Source organism: Camelus ferus, chromosome 14 (genome assembly GCF_009834535.1).
Source record: "Camelus ferus isolate YT-003-E chromosome 14, BCGSAC_Cfer_1.0, whole genome shotgun sequence".
Lineage (NCBI taxonomy): Eukaryota > Metazoa > Chordata > Mammalia > Artiodactyla > Camelidae > Camelus > Camelus ferus.
Window position 1 is genome coordinate 38,160,543 of NC_045709.1, and position 21,204 is coordinate 38,181,746.

The 21,204-nt window shown below is 37.3% G+C and overlaps 1 protein-coding gene and 1 pseudogene across 1 annotated transcript in view; both read right to left on the reverse strand.

Annotated features, from left to right (window-relative positions):
• Positions 1–21,204, reverse strand: part of GPC6 (glypican 6) — a 971,667-nt gene that overhangs the window by 350,901 nt on the left and 599,562 nt on the right. The window lies entirely within an intron of this gene.
• On the reverse strand, positions 4,356–8,530 carry LOC116668668 (annotated as a pseudogene).

Genomic DNA, 21,204 nt, shown 5'->3' on the forward strand with positions numbered 1-21,204 from the left:
AGCCAAGTGATCCTTTGTAAAATGTTTGGCAAATTGCTTTGAAATTCATTTTGCTGCAGAGTGCTACAGAAAGGCAAAATGATTATTTTTATTATGATAACTGAACTCATGTACACTTGTAAGTTTTTACCAGGCCTGTTTTGTAGACATTTTATGATGACACTCCATCATCAGCACCTTTTCTTAGTCATCTTGTCATTCCAAACCCCTCAGCCCCAACAGTCCAACTCTGAATAAAATTTATACTCAAGGATAGACAACTCATTGCCATACACAGAAAATATAGGAGATGTTCAAATAGAAATACACATTTATTAAGTTCCTGCTACGAGTGCTAGCATTGTCACATCTTAATACAGAAAGATGACAGTGCCCCTGGTTTATGCTAACACAAATACACAAGTCCCTCCAAAATAATACAGAAGAATAAACAGAATGACACATACGTCAGTGTATAAAGGGGTTGGAAAAGTGTTTCATTTTCAGTAATTTATTTAGCAAATATAATTGAGCACCAGGTACTAGGAATACAGTAGTGAGAAAAATGAGTAGACTTCCTGGTTTCCTGGAACTGTCTACGTATCTAGTTTGAGGTTTTACAAAAGAGTTTGTAGGAGCTGCAAAGATAGGGGTGTACAATAGGATACTGAAGAAAGGGGGACCTGATGGAAAAGGAAAGCACAGAGACAGAGAAGTACCGAGTGTCCACACAATGATCATTAGAGAAGTCTCTAACTTACAGACCCCCACGTTTCTGTGAAGCAAGTATAAATTAGGAATTTGGGGAGGTGCTAAGATGGCAGAGTAGAGAGAGTCACAGCTCACCCTCTCCCACAAATACACAAAAGAACTACATCTACAGACCCCACTGACTCGCACAGAACACCTACTGAACTCTGGCAGAGTATCTCTCTTTGAAATATAGGGGGATTCCTTACAGAATCCGATAAACAACAAGTTTATACTGTATAGCACAGGGAACTATATTCAATATCTTATAGTAACCTATGGTGCAAAAGAATATGAAAATGAATATAGACATTGACTAGAGCAAGTCACGTGGCCATATGTGAAATCAACATGGCCAGAAAGTATATTAAAGCTAACAGCTTGAGATGAAAGGAGAGGATTAAGGAAGGGAAGGACTCATCATTGTGCGTGTGTGTGTGTGTGGGGGGGGGTCCTCTATTGATCACAGTTTGAATATCACACCTGCAACACAACCCTTGATTTTTCTGATGAGGAAACAGAGGTTCACCAAAAGATAGATGACTTTGTCAAAAAGTTGGTGGTCAAGCCCAGGATCAGAAATTGACTTTCTTTTTTCTAAATTAGGATTGCCACAACTCCATTGCTAGACATATGGCTATTTTTTTTTTGAGAAAAATGACTAGCTTGCAAAATCCTACTTAAATAAATACCATAGAAAGACAAGTGAAATCTCTAGAGTAAAGATATATTTTGAAATCCACCAGAATCTCTAATTTTAAATTGTTTTCTTGGACCAGTTGGCATGAACTCCACAGAATTCTGAAACATTATTTTGTTTATAACATTAGCCTCTCACTGGGAGTTGGAGTGGTGCTTATTTAATCAGAAGACCATTTGCTTTTTTCAGCTATTAAATGTTTCAAAAAAAATAAAGGTGAGGGGAAATAAGAAAGCACTAACCACTGAGAAAAATATTCTCTTGGGTCCATGTACCTAAGGATTCCAAAAATCCATGTTAGAATGCCACTGTGCTTCCCTGGAAAGGAATGGCATTACACCAATGGAAACATTTCATTGAAACCAAGTCTGATAACCTCAAGGATAGTATATGGTAAAAAGAAATGATCTATGTTGCAGAATAAATACTCAAGCCCAACAATGAAGTAGCTGAAATGATCAAAAACTATTCCCAATGGAGCCTGCATTCATAACTCAACCTTCATCTGTCTTCTGTGCGCACTTTGTGCGCCTTGAGATTATAATTACACAATCACCATTATACTACTCCAATCATTTTAAGGGATATTTCAGTTCTAATAGTAAACTCTTTCAGTTGTGGACTACAGCTTCAAAGTGGTTGGGGAACGATGTCAAATTTCAATTAAGGATGATTCCAGGAAATAATTACAGAGAACTCACAACTGATTTGATTCCAGTGTGTTGATTGTAATTAACAGCTTTGAACTTATAAAAATAAAATTATTCCTTCATTTTCTTCTGAAAAAATTTTAATTTTTCTTAAGCTATCTCAAAATGATGGAACATTTACAGCTATTTGCTTTTTCACTTATCTTTTCTGAGAATGCTTACAACATAGATATGTATTAGTTTTCTTATCGCCTAGCCCTAGTAGCTACTGTTGAGGTAATTTTTATGAGGTTCATAGAAAATACTCAGAAAATATTTCCATAAAGTTGGGTGAAAATATTTTAAATTAAGTGAGTAGAAATTAAGACATGCTTGGGATTTAAAAGGAAGAAAAGGTTATTGATATACAGTTGGAAAAACCTTTAAAAAGCTATAAAATAATTTCTTGAATGTCTAAGTTTCAAATGGAAGACACATGATGTAGAAGAGAATATACTGGCATTGCATTTTATTAATGGTTAAAGATACAAGGGATCAAATATCATGACCTGATAAGAGGTAAAACCTATATTGCCAGAGTTGCTTTTCCTAGAGAGAATGGTAGAAAATATTTGATGTGTGTATGCATGTATTTCTTCTTAAGTAATTCTTCCTGCATTCATTGGGAGAATAAGATAAGAACATTCTGTAATAATAATTTCGTTATGTAGTGCCTTTTTAGTTCATGATATGCAACATTTGATCTGGGACTTTCCACTGTGCTACACTGAGTTTAAGAACACTTAGCTGAGATGTTCATATTAATGTCCTCAATTTTCCGTCTTATTGTGTCCATTCTGATTTTACTAAGGGAGAAAGAAAATCAATGAAGCAATGAGCTTTAAAGACACCAGTAAAGTATTAAGAGTTGTCATATATTTACGGTTTCTATAATAACAAGATGTTGGTAACACAGGCCACGCCTCCCCTTAAGAAAGATATGTTAAGTACTGCCTCCTCTGACATTGCACAAAATTTCAAGTCCTATGTTTTCCTCCCAACGCTGCATTTTAGCCTCATAAACTATTATCCTAGACGTGTCCCTAAGGACTTGGCTTAATACACATACATGCAGGCCTTGAAAGTCACAATGCTTCATTAAAAATAGCACTTCCCTTCCTTTGCTCCTGGGTAAATATCAAATATCACTGTATATGAAGATAATCGCTGAGTGGAAACTAAATTCTACAAAGTGGCAGGCAGGCAGGCATCGCCATTCCTTCAATATCCTTAGGTTAGATTTGTGGTTTTTTTTTTTAACCTAAATAACATAATTCAAGTTCGTTCTTAATGTAATAGCTCTAGAATTCAGCAGGCAGTAGGACAATTACTGTATTTTGTCTGTGACAGTGTCAAGCACACTTTCTCTGATGTGTTTGAAGATGAACATTTACACTTCCATGAGATAAAAGGTCACTTTGTGTGTATGTGTGTGTCTTTCGAAGCTGTAATTTACATTTGCTTATCCCTTTTGTCCCCCGACATTATTTGCTTACACATAGTAAACAAAGAAAAGAAAATATTTAAAGTCCAGTTGGGTGGAAGACGGACCCTTTGTATTTATGTTCTTCAAATTCCATTTCATTGTGGAATGGCACCAAACATAAATGAAAACTTGACTAAACTGTGGTCTTCGTTCTAATTCAATCACCTCCTCATAAAATACAGCCTAGAGAAAGATCACTCATTCAATCTAATGAGCACCACTATGTCATTCTGTCTAAAGCCATTTAAAATCTAGTCAAGTGTTATTATGGGTATTCAAAGTCTGACCACAGATGGATGACAATTGCAAGGCATACCTATCTCCACATCTCCTCTCCCAAGATCATAGGTGATGTAGGTGGTAGTTCTTTGGCCCTGAGCCCAGACTTAACCTCAGAATCCTTCTCAACACTGTGCTCTAGAGAGTCATTTCCAAATGAATGGAGTTAGCTGATTGGAGAGCTGACTCTTACTTGTTATTCTTGCTCTAGAGGTTAGTTCTTCCTGAGGTTCTCTGCGTGAGATTCCACTAGCTACCACCAGGTGGGCAGTAGCTCCGAGAGGACAGGCTTACCTCAGAGATATTACGGGTTCCATTCCAGATCACTCCAATAAAGTGAGTATCACAATGAAGTGAGTCACATGAAATTTTTGGTTTCCCAGTGCATATAAAAGTTACACTATACTGTAGTCTATTAAGTATGCCTTAACATTATGTCAGAAAAATGAACATACATTAATTAAAAACTACTTTATTGCCATAAGACACTAACTACCATCTTAGCCTTCAGCATGTAGTTTTTTGCTACCGGAGGGTCTTGCTTCTATGTTCACGGTTACTGACTGATCAAGGCGGTGGTTGCTAGACGTTGGGGTGGGTGTGGCAATTTCTTAGAATAAGACAACAATGAAGTTTGCCACATTGATTGACTCTTCCTTTCATAAATGATTTCTCGGTAGCATGCAATGCAGTTTGATAGCATTTTACTCTCTGTAGAACTTCTTTCAAAATTAAAGGCAATCCTTCAATCCCTCAAACCCTGCCAGTGACTTATCAACTAAATTTATGTCATACTCTAAATCCTTCATTGTCATTTCGACAATCATTACAGCATCTTCACCAGGAGTAGATTCCATCGCAAGACACCACTTACTTTCTTTATCCATAAGAAGCAACTCCTCAGCCGTGGAAGTCTGATCATGAGATTGCAGCAACTCAGTCACACCTCTAGGCTCCACTTTTAATTCTAATTATCTTGCTATTGCCACCACATCTGCAGTTATGTCCTCCACTGAAATCCTGAACTCCTCAAAGTCATCCATGAGGGTTGGAATCAACTTCTAAACTCCTGATAATGTTGCTATTTTGGCCTCTTTCCATGAATCAAGAATGTTCTTAATGGCATCTACAATGGTGAATCCTTTTAAGGTTTTCAATTTACTTTGCCCAGATCCCTCAGAGGAATCACTGTCTATGGTAGTTATAGCTGTGTGAAATGTATTTCTAGAATAATAAAACTTGAAAGTCAAAATGATGCCTTGATCCTTAGGCTGCAGAATGGATGTTGTATTAGCAGGCATGAAAATAACATCGATCTCCTTGTCCATTTCCATCTGCGCTCTTGGGTGACCAGGTGTATATTGTCAATGAACAGTAATATTTCAAAAGGAATCCCTTTTCTTGAGCAGTAGGTCTGAACATTGGGCATAAAATATTCAGTAAACCATATTGTAAACAGAAGTGCTGTCATCTAGGCTTTGTTGTTCCACTGATAGAGCACAGAAGGGTAGATTTAGTACAATTCTTAAGGGCCCTAGGATTTTCAAAAAAGTAAATGAGCACTGGTTTCAACTTCAAGTCACCAGCTTTATTAGTCCCTAACAAGATAGTCAGCCTGTCCTGTGAAATTTTGAAGCCAGGCACCGACTTCTCTTCTCAAGCTATGAAGTCCTATTTGGCATCTTCTTCCAAAATAAGGCCGTTTCATCCACACAGAAAATCTGTTGTTCAGTGTAGCCACCTTCATTAGTGATCTGAGCTGGATCTTCTAGAGAACTTGCTGCCTCACCTGCACTTCCATGTTAAGGAGACGGCTTCTTTCCTGAAACCTCATGGACCAACCTCTGCTGGCTTCAGAGTTTTCTTCTGCAGCTTCCTCATCTCTCTCAGCCTTCACAGAATTAAAAAGAGTTAGGTCCTTGCTCTGGATTAGATTTTGACTAAGGAAACCTTGTGGCCGGTTTGATCTTCTCTGTAGACCACTAAAAGTTCTCCATAGCAGCAATAAGGCTGTTTTCGCTTTCTTATCATTTGTGTGTTCACTGGAGTAGCACTTTTAGTTTCCTTCAAGAACTTTTTCTTTGCATCCACAACTCAGCTAACTGACGCAAAGAATCCTAGCTTTCAGCCTATCTTGGCTTTCACATGCCTTCTTCACTGAGCTTAACCATTTCTAGCTTTAGATTTACCATATGACCCAGGAATCCTGCTCCTGGGCATGTATCCAGAAGGAACCCTACTTCAAAATGACACCTGCACCCCAATGTTCATAGCAGCACTATTTACAATAGCCAAGACATAGAAACAGCCTAAATGTCCATCAACAGGTGACTGGACAAAGAAGAGGTGGTATATTTATACAATGGAATACTACTCAGCCATAAAAACTGACAACATAACGCCATTTGCAGCAACATGGATGCTCCTGAAGAATGTCATTCTAAGTGAAGTAACACAGAAAGAGAAAGAAAAATACCATATGAGATCGCTCATATGTGGAATCTAGAAAAAAAAAAGCAAAAAAAAAAAAAAAAACCTAACAAAGCATAAATACAAAACAGAAATAGACTCATAGACATAGAATACAAACTTGTGGTTGCCAAGGGGGCGGGGGTGGGAAGGGATAGACTGGGATTTCAAAATTGTAGAATAGATAAACAAGATTATACTGTAGAGCACAGGGAAATATATACAAATCTTACGGTAGCTCACAGAGAAAAAAATGTGACAATGAATATATATATGTTCATGTATAACTGAAAAATTGTGCTCTACGCTGGAACTTGACACAACATTGTAAAATGATAATAAATCAATAAAAAATGTTAAAAAATGTAGACTGGATGAACAAGAATATACTGTAAAGCACAGGGAAATATATACAAGATCTTGTGGTAGCTCACAGTGAAAAAAAATGTGACAATGAATATATATGTTCATGTATAACTGAAAAATTATGCTCTATACTGGAATTTGACACAACATTGTAAAATGATTATAGCTCAATAAAAATGTTAAAAAAATCATTTCTAGCTTTTGATTTAAAGTGAGAGATGTGTGACTCTATTTTGCACTTGAACACTTAGAGACCACTGAAGGGTTATTAATTGTCCTAATTCCAATACTGTTGTGTCTCAGGGACTAGGGAGGCCAGAGGAGAGGAGAGAGATGGGGGAACGGCTGGTTGGAAGAACACTCAGAACACACACGTTTATCATTATGGGTATAGTTTGTGGCACCCCAAAGCAATTGCAACAGTAACATCAAATATCACCAATTACAAATCATCATAACTGATATAATAATAATGAAAGGGTTTGAAGTATTGCAAAAATTACCAAAATGTGACACAGAGACACAAAGTGAGCAAATGCTGTTGGAAAAAAATGGCACCCATAGATTTGCTGGACTCAGAGTTGCTACAAAATTTCACTTTGTAAAAAATGCAATATTCTCAAAGCACAATAAAAAAAGGTATGCCTGTATTTTGTTTCTTTTATTAAGAGTTACTAAACAATAGCCATGTGTCATACTCAGTATAGGTCTTGGCCATGAATTTTTCAATAAAACATGATCTCTGTACTCAAGAAATTGAAAATCTAGTTGGCAAAACAATGGGTAAAACAGACAATGACAACCAAGGAGTTATGAATAGGCACTACATGGGAAAGCACCTGCCAGGGAGTTAGGATTGGTGAATATAGCACATGAATTTCCTCAGCTTATTCACTAAGGTGAGAGAAATCACAGCATATTCAAGGGATTACAAATATCCATAATTTGGTTATTCTTTTCTATTTACATGAACAGACCTCAGTTCCCATTTTATCAAATAGGGAAAATAATGGTATCTATCTCACAGGGTTGCTATAACAATTAACTGAAATAATACACACCATTACGATAAAAAAAAAGGCAAAGGATAATGAGTGCTGGCAAGGATGTGGAGAAAAGGGCACCTTTGTGCACAGTGGTGGGAATGTAAAATAATACAGCCACTACGGAAAACAATATGGAGTTTCCTCAAAAAATAAAAACAGAAATATCACATGATCCAGCAATTCTACTTTTGGGAATATATCTAAAGAAAATAGAACCACTATTTCAAAGATACCTGCACCGCCAATATTTCAGCATTATTCACAATAGACAACTGATAATGAAAACAATGCAAGTGTCCATCATTGGACAAAAGGATAAAGAAAGTGTGGTATATGCATATGCACAATGGAATATTATTCAGCCATAAAAAAGAAGGAAATCTTGCCATTCTTGACAACATGGACAAAACTTGAGAGCATATTCTAAGTGAAGTAAATCAGACAGAGAAAGACAGATACTGTATGATCTCACTTATATGTGGAATCTAAAAAGTCAAATTCACAGAAGCAGAGAGTAGACTGATGGTTGCCAGGGGCTAGGGGATAGGGGAAATGGGGAGATGTTGGTCAAAGGGTGCAAACTTCCAGTTATAAGGTAAATAAGCTCTACAGATCCGATGTACAGCACAGCAGCTGTAGTTAACAATACTATATTGTATACTTGAAAGTTGCAAAGAGAATAAATCTTAAATGCTCTCATCAGACACAAAAAAAATGGTAATTATGTGAGGACATGGATATGATCACCCACTTTATTGGTGCTCATTTCACGGCATATATGGGTATCAGATCATCACTTTATACAATGTTGTGTGTCAACTATATCTCAATAAATCTGAAAAAATAATAGTACATGCCGTTATCTATCTATCCTATTTAATTATAGCTATAATTCATCAACATTTACCATCTGCTTTCTATGTGTCAGACATGGTTCTAACATATATACACCATTTAATGTTATGCATTAAACGTATTAACTGATTTAGTGCTTCTATATACTAGAAGGCCTATAACAAAAGGGTACTTGTTAAATGTGATTTGTCATTGATAAGGCTGGAATGCGGCATACAAAGGGTCTGGGAATAGCAGTAGATGAGCTGGAGGGAGGCAGAGTCCAGGTCACGTGGGGGGGTAGGGTGTAAAGGGGGTTGGGGGTCTTCACAGACCCACACGATAGGTCAAGAATTTCCAAATGCCAGCCTTTGGACTGCATCAGAATCGCCTAGAAAAGTTTTTCAAAAATAATAATTCCCAAGCACCCCACACGGATGTTTCAGACTCAGTACTATTGGCAGAACTCAGGGATCTGTATTTTTAAAAACCGCCTCCTAGCCCAAGGCAGATTTTGGAATCAGTGAGAGAGGCTGGAGTAGATGGGGGCCCTCCAAAGAGAGTCAGGGAGAGATGTGAGATTCAGGAAGACCTCTCTGCTATGCGGGAAAGGCTTTAGAAGGGAGCAGGATGAGAAGTAAGGAGAAGGTTGGACCCTTTGTGGGGGAGACTGGTACATCCACTCTGAGGTCACTTTATTGATTATTAAACATTCTACCTCGAGATCTGGTCAGATCTTTGTAGAATTTGCAAAGAATCTTTCTTGAAATGCAAGATAATAATAACAACAGAGAATAAATGTACTACCATTGACTCCTTTATCATGACAGGGCTTTCCAACAGAGATCAGGGAGAGGAAAGAGGGATGGCCTAGTGTTTAAGCTCTAAAGCATTTTTATTGTGCAGAAACAGCTTTGAAAGTGACCCTTTAATTCCACGGCTTTTTGTCTCTACATGTAGGAAAGTGACACTTCGTTTCATCTGAATGATCAAAACAAGAATTTGAATGTGGGGAAATCCCTGTGGAAAGAACATTTTCATAGGACCAGCCAAATTTAAAATCACTTTTACACTTTCTAGACTCATCCTTTCACAGAATTTTTACCAGATGTTTGAAGTATCATTCACTTGAACAGTTAACAGTATATAATAGTTGCAGTTAAAACTTTTAGTAAAAACTATAAGAAATGGTTCATATCAGGCACATGATAAAAGAGGCTCATTATAAAATTTAAGAGTACCTGGAAAGTGGTAGCTGTTCAATAAAGGTTGCTTGAATGAGGGAGTGAATGTGTGTATGTATGTTGGACCAAAATGGTGATTTACACCTCATCCAACAGTGTTCTGGCTCAACAGTTATTGAAGATAACACAAAATAAGGAATATTCTAATGTCCAATAAAACCTATTATTAGCTATAAATCTCTACTCTGAATTAGGCACTGCCTTTGATCCTGAGCACACACTCATGAGGTAGGTACTAATATTTAGTCCCACTTCACAAGTGAGGAAACTGATGATTAAATTTGATCTAAAGGTTTTTAAAGCAAAGATGTCATCAGGATTGGAACTTAGGTGAATCTGCTATGGTGCAGGCATACTAAATGCCAGGACCAAAGCTTTTTCTATATGGGACTAGTTAATTCTGGAACAGATACATGATAAAAATATTATGCAACCATTCAAATCATGCTTTGCCAGACAACTTAGTTTACTGTTTCAAGCATTTTCCCATGTTGATTGGAAAAAAGACAATTTGCAAAAGAGTAGGTAATTTGCAGCATAGTGTAGAATATTAACCCAATTAAAAATATACACAATTATAAATGTATGTAAAATACTAATATAACACACAATAAAATATTAAGAGTCATTAGTGTTTTTTCCCCTGGGAGACAGATCAGTGAGTAATAATAGTTTTTATTCTTTACACTCAATTAACAGGTCCTAATTGTATAATAAAAAGAAAAAATATTTAAAATGTAACAGTTGTTTAAACAAGTAGATAGTAGTTTCTGTAATATACAGTCATCACTTTCCTTCTGTCTGCCATATTCTAAAATACATCTGAATTCCTGTTATTCCACAGTTTCCCAAATCTTTACTTTTCTCCCCTTTTTTTTTCGGTTCTTATCTTCTACCTACTTATTCTAAGAGTTGTATTGACCCTACTTCATCTCTGTTCCAAACAAATTTTCCTGTGAAATTACAATGCAAGACTTAATTTTTGTTACATTCTTCAGTGACCTTGGAAATGTATTTGGTGATGAACTATCTGTAAAATTACCAAGCTGAATGTTCACAAGCATGTTTCAAACTTAGATGTCATTAAATGGTAAATAAAAGAATGGATACCTGAATGAGTGAGTCACTTCACCAGTCAAGGAGGTCTTTACATGCGTGTGGTCCTGATGAACCTGAGCCTCTCAATGTAACAAAACTAAGTTTTATTTCTACGTGTGAGCATATCAAAGACAAAAAGAATATTGAGGTTCAAATGATGCTACACAACATTAAAAATCTGTTTTTTTCTTTAAAGTGAAACTGGGTTGAGTAACCATCAATCCATGCCTTTACCTTACAAGGAGCTGATGGCTAATCGGTAATAATAATAATAATATAAAGTGATGAATAAGATTAAAGAACTCCATTGACTTGCATGAATAAAGAGGGGGGAAAAATGACATTCTCTGAGCTTTTTTGCTCTTCGCTGGAAAGGAGATCGGATGGCCAAGCTTAATCAGACTTGGTAGCCATGTGTGGAGAACGGCTGAACAAAAAGATAGACAGACCTTGGGTTGTTCTTGTTGACTACAGAGCCACCACACCATCAGCTCTGTCCTGTTAGCAGCTGGCTTTTATTTACATAAGAGAAATATATTTTATTTAGATTCTGTCATGGTTATTTTGGTTTTCCTGTTATTTGAAGACAGGAGAGGTTATTCAGTCGGGGAAGCCATTTTTAGGCTTATATCTAATTACTCAAATGAAATCAGAGATATTCATCTAAGTTATTGCCCCTTGCCTCATTTTTTAAAAAATCCTCATACATGCAGATAATGATACAAGGAAAAAAATTTTTAGTTTTTGCTTTATTTTGTAGGGCTGCTTCTTAGGTATGCCCTCTAGTTTACACATACTTAGATGCATGCTTTAGCAATACTTTTTCCCTCCTGTGTCACCACACTTACCTAGTTTTGGTGAAATTATATTTGAGGGTTCTTTAATAAAAATTAAAATTTCATGTTTAATTTCTCTGCTCAGAGTCTTTCCTTAGTGAGACTCTCATTTGCAATATAAATATCTTTATGTGCCATCTAAAGAAAATGCTACAATAAATTTAAATCTATTTCTTTATTGCAAAAGAAATTTTCACAGAATTTATTTAATGATCAGATTATGCAAAATGAATAAATTTTTGGCTTTTTGAAATCCTATTTTACTCTGCTATCTTTGCTTCGTTTCAGTTTTGAAGCATTCATTCTGTGGTATTGTTTTATTACAGGGATAAAAACTGAATGACAATAAAAGCAAAACAGCTTTTTTATTGCTTATGTAAAGCCTACTTCATGCATCAAATAATGCCCAGAATAATGTCAAAACATGTACAAAATGAAAAGTAGCACCCACCTCCTCACTAATTATGTGGCTTCATAGCCCTGTGCTGATGCACATTTGGGATTATTCTGGGAGCTACTGAATCAAAACAAGACAGCCGAGATCAGTCAGAATCCTGGGAACCAGAGGAGGCCAGCACAATTCTGAGCTGCAGGAGGCTTCAGTGTTTGAAAAAAAAGAGACAGCATCTTGTGATAATTCTTTAGTATAAAAGAAAAAAAAAAAAGAGCATTTCAGTCTCCCCCGAATTCAAAATAAATGATTCAAATGATCATTTTGCTTCTTTCAATTTTTCACTTTCTTTTTTTTTTTTCTCTTATGGAAAAAACAGGAGTGTGATTTCAGGAAAAAAGGCACTTGTTCTTCATTCCCTAAACTGGTGTTCGAGTTTACATGAGGCAAAGAACCCGTTACTGTCTGGATTTCTGATCAGTCCAGAACTCTGGAGAACTGTTTTCCTTGTTAGTGATGTAAGTAAATCGTCTGACCGAAGGAAAAAAAAAAATATATATATATATACACACACACACACATAATCCACAAATACACAGAGACGTTCAATATTGGAGGTTTGAATAGTTCTCTCTCTCTGTCATTCTCTCTCCTTTTCTTGCAGACATCTTAGCAATTGAACATCCTTTTATAATGTTAAAGGGCTGTAAATGCCTTCACTACTACTTAAACCAGGAATTTAAGAAGTACAGTATCATGTTCTAGGTGTGTGATTTGCCCACATATCTGAAAGCTGGTCATTATTCTGTTGCTGACTGATTGATTGGACCCTTAGCCTCAACGACATTCTGTAGCCAATACAGTTTGATGATCAGGAGATAAACATCTTCATGTGCTGTGCCCAACAGTGCCCAAAGCTAACTGTGGCTACTGCGTTGCCAATTCGCATTTACACTTAACATGTATATTCACAGGGTTCAGGTTTTGCACAAATTTTTCTTTTGTGTGAAAGGTCTTCCTATTATCCTCTTATTTCCTGAGCATCAGCTAATACATACACATTGCTCCTTAAATAGCTATCTATTTTCTTATGAATTCAGGTCAAAGATAAACCAAGGCACATTTTTACTTCTTCAATGACACAAATAGTTGGAATATCAACCCAAATTAGGATGTACACTTGCTAGATGCATACCATAGAAAGGGCGCCCCCAGAATGAACATAGATCTCTTTAATCTCAGTAAGAGTTGGATTTCCCAAATGTAAGTATAAAAGATTCTGAATAACCCATCCAAAAATCTCGTGAGAAGGAAGGCTGCTGGCAGGCCATAGTAAGAGCAGGGCTGTCTTTGTATAAACTCAAGTCAGTGCCATATGGCAGAGGAGGTGTTGCTGAAGGAAAATCCAGTTTTACAGAGTTTGATCAACAGTATATTTTACAATCCACCAGCTGGGAAAATCTGTTCCATCTTATATAAGCCATTGTTATTTTGGATTTCCTGTCACTAGTAGACACACCTAATCCTTACTAAGTTGGTCGATGTGGAAGGAAAGCAGTTATGAGAGAAATGAAAGCTTTTAGCACAAAAGGGACAGTTTGATTTCTGACTTAGAGAAAAAAGAACTTCCTAAGTAATGCTAGATAAGAGAACCAAATAGCATTAATATCTCTATATCCACCCTTTTCAATTAAAATTTACAAATGATATCAACTAAAATTCTTCCCTGACCTCTCCCTCAGCCTCTCCCAAACAGCAGATGGGCAAGTTTTCCCCACCTCTCTCTGCTTCCAGACTCTTGTCCAAACATCTGGTACTAATCACATTGTATTAGGATGGCTTGTTTCTATGTTTGTCTTCTCTTGCAGAATTTGATCGCTTTGGACACAGCGACTGCATTTTTGAATCTCATTGGCTAACAATAAATATTTATTTAATCGTGCACAAAAATGTATATTTCATTTTTTCTTTATGGGAAAGTCTTGCTCTGGTTAAACTGCAGCAGGTCATGCGCCCCATTAGCAAAGGATGAGAGTTAGGAATGATTAGCCATGATTCTGCTTTTGTTCAAGACCACAGCAAATTTCTAGTTTAGTCGCATTCACCCAAAGTACACCATTCCACAGGTCATTATTCTGGGAATCCTGCAAATTTGGCAGGGATTCTGAAGCACTATTATGATGTAAGGAGGAAATGGAAGAAAAGGAAGACTTCATTTATTAGCTATTTCTTGAACGATGAGTAAGAAACTGGGCCACATGGACGAATAAAATAGAGAGAAATAAAACACTGTTGAAGACAGCAATTGGAATTTTAGTAGCTGCCACACCAATACAAAATCTCTAATGGAAATAGCTACCAAAAGAGATGACTGACAACTAATTTATTAACAAACACAGGAGGCTATGAAGTGATTTGGAGGAAAATGGAAGAATGCATTATTTTCACATGAGCTTAAGTGCATATTTTATGTGAGCGCCACAGAGATTGAGGAAAGAAAAAGGCTTAGGTTGGTGAATGAGTATCTGAAAGCAAAGTTAAACTGCAGTCAAATAAGCAGCCAAGTTTTTCTCATGTTTCAGCATCAGAAAATTATGCAAATAGCTATAGCATTTTCCCTAATAAATTCCATTTCCTATGCCACTGACATGATTTGAATATAAAATGGAAAATCAAATTTTCCCGTTTGTTATTTTAAACAAATTTTTATTTATCACAAATTAATAAAGCTGGCTTCTCCTACTCCCCCTATAAGGACAAACTTTTGGATGACTTATTCTCCCACTAAACAATATAGTAAAAATATTCATAGCTTTTAAAAGATGGGGTAATTTTATTTGCATAGGAAAACAGTCATGTACTTGAGATATGTTGTAACACTCTTGCAGAGAAACTTTTACAACGGTCCCATCAGATCAGAAAGAGAAATTAACACATGCTCAGGAATGGCTACCAGCTCCATAATTGAGCAGTTTTGTTCTGAAACCAGTAATCAAAGATATTAAGTCCAAACTTAAGAGATGAAGATTTTTCAAGATATTTCCAAAGGATCTGAAAGTTCAGAGATCTCCTTTTTTTAAAAACATGATAATTCAACATTCTGAATTCAAATCAAGCTAAAGCACAAAATATTTCTTGTAATAATAATAAAAAAAAAAGCTATTTAAGTTTTTAGTTCATTTATACTCCATTGTCGGTCAAATTGCTTAGAAGCAGAGCCTAGGGTGGGGATTCTTGTCTGAGTAGTGTACTGAGGGATACTCTCAAGAGGAATCTGTAAGAAAGTTAGAGGCAGTTTGAGTAAAGGGACGGAGCCAGCACAAGTGTGCTTTCAGCTGGAAGCTGGCTTTGGCCTGATTCTACAAAGAGCTCTGGAGAGTGAACTGCCCCACAGGGTAAAATTCTGCCTTGAGGCAAAGGGACAGCCATTTGTCTGATTCTGTATCCAAACACTTAGAGACTGTGTGAGATAGGAAACTTCCTATCTGTCAGTCCAACCCGGGTGGCAGGCTAACCCTACCTCCTAGAGGGAGAGGAAGGAAAGAAGTGAAACTTCTCAAGCCAGATGGCTCCTGTGATGGGGGCAGTCTTTGGGAGAAAGATGTGGCTGTGGGTCTGGAAGCCTGGTACAGGGATCTGGGTGGGGCACCAACACCATCCATTACACACTCAATCAAACAGTTGCCCTATTTCCAATACAAGGAATACTGCTTTGCTGAATTCTTACTGGGCTCCTTTTAGGAGGTCATAAACCATTGCATCCCATTACCAGGTTTCCAGTCTCTAGGAACACATCAAAAGGGGAAAATCAAAAGTCAAAGCATCCTTTTATGGCTCAAGAAAACTATAAACTAATCAATAGTTTGTTCAAAATCTAAACCTTTAACTGAAGAGCTGGTTTCAGTTGATTCATTTTTTTCCCCATATGCACTGAGGCCTATGGATATTTTGTGAGTTTTCTTTTTTAAAATTCACTTTGATGACAACCCACTAAAGAGGAGAGGAGAACCTCAGTCGGTACCAGCACAAACCGGACCCCATGGTAGATTTTATGGAAATGTTGTAGTAATGTTCTCAGACTTCCTTCTGTTGTGCGAGGGGATCAGAAGATATTTTTTGGCCCAGATTCATTTGGCAGAGTAGAAAAGGCTTGCCTGAGAGCCAGGAAGGGAGTTCTTCAAGTTCTGATGTAAATAACTGAGATGTGCCATGTCCTTCCTCAGACTCGGTTTTCGTATTTGTCAGTTGTGGGGACTGGAGTCTACAGTCTCCAAGGGTGGTTCTGTTTTTTAAGCTCTATCTTTCTAAAAGTGCTAGCCCATATAATTTAGCCAGCTTATGGTGATTTGACTAGACTCCTGGCCTCTGATTCCTGGGCTTCTACACCTGGGCTTCTCAAACTACTTGTAGCTATTCTGTGAGAGGAGAGCTTTCTAAAAACTTCTAACCTTTCATGGGCCAACACAGTATGTGATCCTACTGCACCTGCCTACGCACATGCCAGAGCTGCTCTCTGTGCAGGCTTGAAAACACCCGAAGTAGTGTAAGCTCTGTTCAACGACAGGGGTCCGCTGATTTCACATTTGGATGTTACATCAATGCCAAGTGGCTACAGAAGCTTCTAAATGTTTACTCTCAATTTCTGTACTTAACTTGTCACGGACTGGTAACCAGCAGTTCATCGCCTGGTCTGAATTGCAGAACACTCTACCACTGTTAATTCACTGGTTCAGTAATAAGACCATTAGGTACGATGAAAATGACCCTAATCCTTTACTACCCTAGCCTTAGAATATGGAGAGTGATCTATGAATCTGAAAGTGTCTTCATGCTGTCCAGTATGGTAGCCACCAGCAACATCTGACCACTCAATTTTAACTTGTGTTAATTAGAACACAAATTCAGTCCTTTAGTGATACTAGCCACCTGGCAAATGCTTAATAGCCATGCAGCTGGTGGCTACTATATTGGAGGGCAGAGGTAGAGAACATTTCCATAACGCCAGAAAGTGTTGGCTAATGCTGCCCTAGGACCACCACTACACAATTTTTCTGTAGTTTCTATATAAGTACATTTCAGGCACTTCCTATTAACATCACAGTGCCTTTATCAGCATATTAGGTCTATCTTAAGGTTCACAAAAGACAATCTGTCCAAGTTCTCATCATCATGATGTCATTATCAACTGTAAGTGTTTGCAGGGGCAGTCTACTGACTGTAAGCTCTCAAAATAAAGAAAATAATTATTAGTGTATGTATTCAAGTATTTATAATCTGGTTAGGGATCCAGTAGTATTTAGAAATTAAAAATACAAAGTGATACTAGCTGTGCTTTAAATAAATGATGTAGATAAGAAATTCCTCCTTCTTTCACTAGATTATGAAATATTTGAGGGTATAAGAAAAAAATTCAGTTGAACATAGGGAGTGTATTTGTGGACTAGAATAACCAGCAAAGCCCACACTGAAGGGTGAGACCTAAGTTGACCTTGAAGAAAGAGACGGACTAAGCAGAAAAGAAGAAATGGAATACATATATGTATTTGTGTGTGTGTGTGTATCCATACACAAATATGTATGTATGTTCACAGACATATATTCTTATTTCCCTATTTGCAAACCTTGTTTTAAAATTCTGTATTGAGAAAAAATGGAAAATCAATCAGTTTAATATTACCTCTTCCTATTTTAAGCTGAGTAAGTTCTGATGTTCTTCATGGATATACAAAACTTGGCTATTTAATTTTTCAGTGGCATAAAATAACACAAATTTATCAGTTAACACTTCTGGAGGTCAGAAGTCCAACATGGGTCTTGCTGGGTTAAAATCAAGCTGTCAGCAGGGCTGCATTCCTTCCTGAAGGGCTCAGCGGAGAATGTTTCAATACTTTTTCTAGGCTTCTAAAAGCAGCCTGCAGTCCTTGGTTCTTGGTCTCTTCCTATATCTTTGAAGCCAAGAATGGCTGGTGAAGTCCTTCTCACATAGTGTCACCTGACCTTCTCTTCAGCTTCCCTCTTCCACTTTCAAGGGGCCTTGTGATGACATTAGGCCTATCTGGATAACCCAGGACACTCTCCAAATGTTAAGGTCATCTGACTCAGAAACCCTATTGCTATTTATTTTTTAACATAAAATACTTTGGGCAGTTGCCGAAGTTTTCCGTTCTTGCCGTTCTTCTATTTCCTTAATTACCAAGGGAGAAAACAAACAATTAAGGATTCATATTTTGTAATGGTTCTTTTTAACAGTTCTGAACTTTCATCATTCACGCTATTGTATTCCCAGGGGACTGACTGTCTGCAGGTTACAGATGCCCCCGCAGGCAGTGCTGGAGAGGGACCAGGTAGGCAATAACGCTAAGAGAGTCAGGCTGAAGCAGAAGGCAGGAAGAATGTTGACATTTCTAATCATGAATTCCTCTTCTATTCTGTGCCACAAATTATTAACATCAAAATATTGTGTTTTATATCCTTAAAGTAACATCGGGTGTGCTAACGTCACACATTCTGGTTCTCTCCAATCAATTTTGTTGCAAATCAAAAACATACATGAAATAAGCACATATGAAGATATACAGATAGAAAGATAGGTAGATAGGTATTTCCCATCTTGGTAAATTGCAGAAAACCATGTCATTTGGAATGACAGCAGAAACTTCTATAAATGTCAATAACAAAGCATAAATGCAATGGGAATTGAAAATTCACTAACTGACCCTACAAGGAAGCCCATATACTTGTCTCTCTTTTCCTCTGACAGAAAGCAAAATGCAGCAGTGAACTTGGGCTCTTTTGGATTATTTACTATCACATATTAAAAATACTAAGATGAAAATGTGGTTTAGTCCTACACAGCAGACATCAAGTTTTCCCTGACTCACTTTTAAGAGGCAGTTGAAAACTGACTGCCTGAATTATAACCCAAACTGTTGAAGCCCTGTGCACAACTTCCATACACTGAGCTCTACCAAAATCCACTCTGTGTGTCACTTTATAAAAGTGGAATTAATGTCCCACCAGCTGGAGGCTAGGAACCCTCATTTATTCCAATTCAGCAGAATATTCTGTATGTATTACACGAAAAAAGAAGATATATTATCACAGACAATCAAAATGCGACAGAGATGTTGTTTAGATTCTTGTGCTGTTTCTGATTTAGGGAAGAAACATCCCAATTAAAACCAAACATAGAAATATGGATCTGTTAATTCCAAGTAATTAGGAGCCTTCAGGCTGACAAATCACCTCTTGGGGCGAGTGAAAGGCTGCAGGTGTCTGCTCTTCTCCTGTTAGAAGTGTCGGGAGTTGCCTGAGAGTGCTCGAGCCCGATGCCAATCGGGTGTCAGCAGAAGTGAGAAGATGCGGCTCTCGGCATGGTACCAAAGGGGTGGGAGGGGGCATTGTCCTGAGCTTTCCTTGGTCCAGACAAGCTTTCCCTCACATTTCTTCAGACTTCAAGGTCTGACATCCCACTGTATATTTCTTCTAATATTTTGTCACAGTTACATTTCTAAAGCACTTGTTTAATTCTTGTCATTTTTTTCCTTGTTTTTTTAATGCAAAAATATTTTTTCTTTATGTTCTTATATGATGATCTTTAATTTTTCTTTTTCAACCCCCCCTATTTTGAACTTATAAACCATTAACATGGTTAAAAAGAAACAAACAACAGAACAACAAACCAATACAAGTCTACACGAAAACGTAGAAGGGCTATCTCCAGTATGTTTAATAGTATTCCTATGAACAGCATTAAAATGCATATCAGATTTGACGTTCTTATCACAAACGAATGAACGCTCTAATATACTAGGACAACGAGGTTCTAATAGCATCAGAGAAGTCAGGGAAAGAATACATTTGTGAGCTGAATGCATGTGGACTGTCAGGACAGAAAGAAGGCAGCTAAATTAGTTCTATTGAGGAGTGCTAGAATCCTAGGAGGGCTACCTGAAAATTACATTTAATATGCTAACACTATTATGAGAATGTTTCTATTCTTCCTATAAAGGTCTTGCTAACAGTAATTAAATTTTAAGACAGTCAGATCTGGAAAGGAATAAAAATACAGTGAAAATATGATTATGATGGCTAGAGGAGGTCTTCCCTTTCAAATACTAATTAAAAAAAATTGAATTTCAGCTACCCAGGGACACCAAGGCTGGCCATATCTCTATTAAATTATACCCAATCATGTCTACGTTTTAAAAATCTAATACATTTACCAACAAAATGCCTTGGACTTCAGAAATATGTAAATGACATTTTAAATGGATGGGTTTTTCCTTCATCAGTAGCCACATCAGAGTAAAGGAAACAAAACAAAACAAAACAAAATCATACAAACCAGGATCAAGATAGCCAACCCTGGCGTTAAAAAAAATCGCATTCTGTCCATAAAACTAAGATCGTGGGGTTGTTGTAGTTTCCGATAAAGAAAAATGTCTACACGTTGGATCTGTTTTTAAACTAATTTTCATTCAGTAAGCCTGATTTGTATAACGGCATTTTTTTGTTTTTGGTAGTCATCTGTTCAGCGGGATCCTAATCCAGCTCATCATTCATGAATACCGTGAGGATGGTAGGGAAGCGCCAACTGTGCTCACTCACCGTGCCCCAGCCTTCGCTTTCACTGAAAGTCCCGGTGCCTTGGTCTTAAGCTTCAATTATTATAAACTAATGCATAAAACACTGAAGGAGTCCCCAAAGGAAAATTCTGAATGCTTAAGCAGTAAAACACTAACTTAATACCTTGGCGAGAGTCTAACATGATTTTTTTTTTAAACATGGATTTAAAAACAAGTGTACAGTATCAGCTACATTTGAAGATTTGATTGCAGCCTATTGGAGAGCAGCGGTCCTCAGAATTTTGCATCCATCACACCATGCAGAACGCTTGTGCAGATTGCTGGGACCCACCCCCCAGCATCTCTGACTCAGTAGATTCAGGGTGGGGCTCGAGGCTTTGCATTTCTAACCAATTCCCAGGTGATGCTGATGCTGCTGGTCCGCGGACCGCACTTTGAGAACCCCGAGC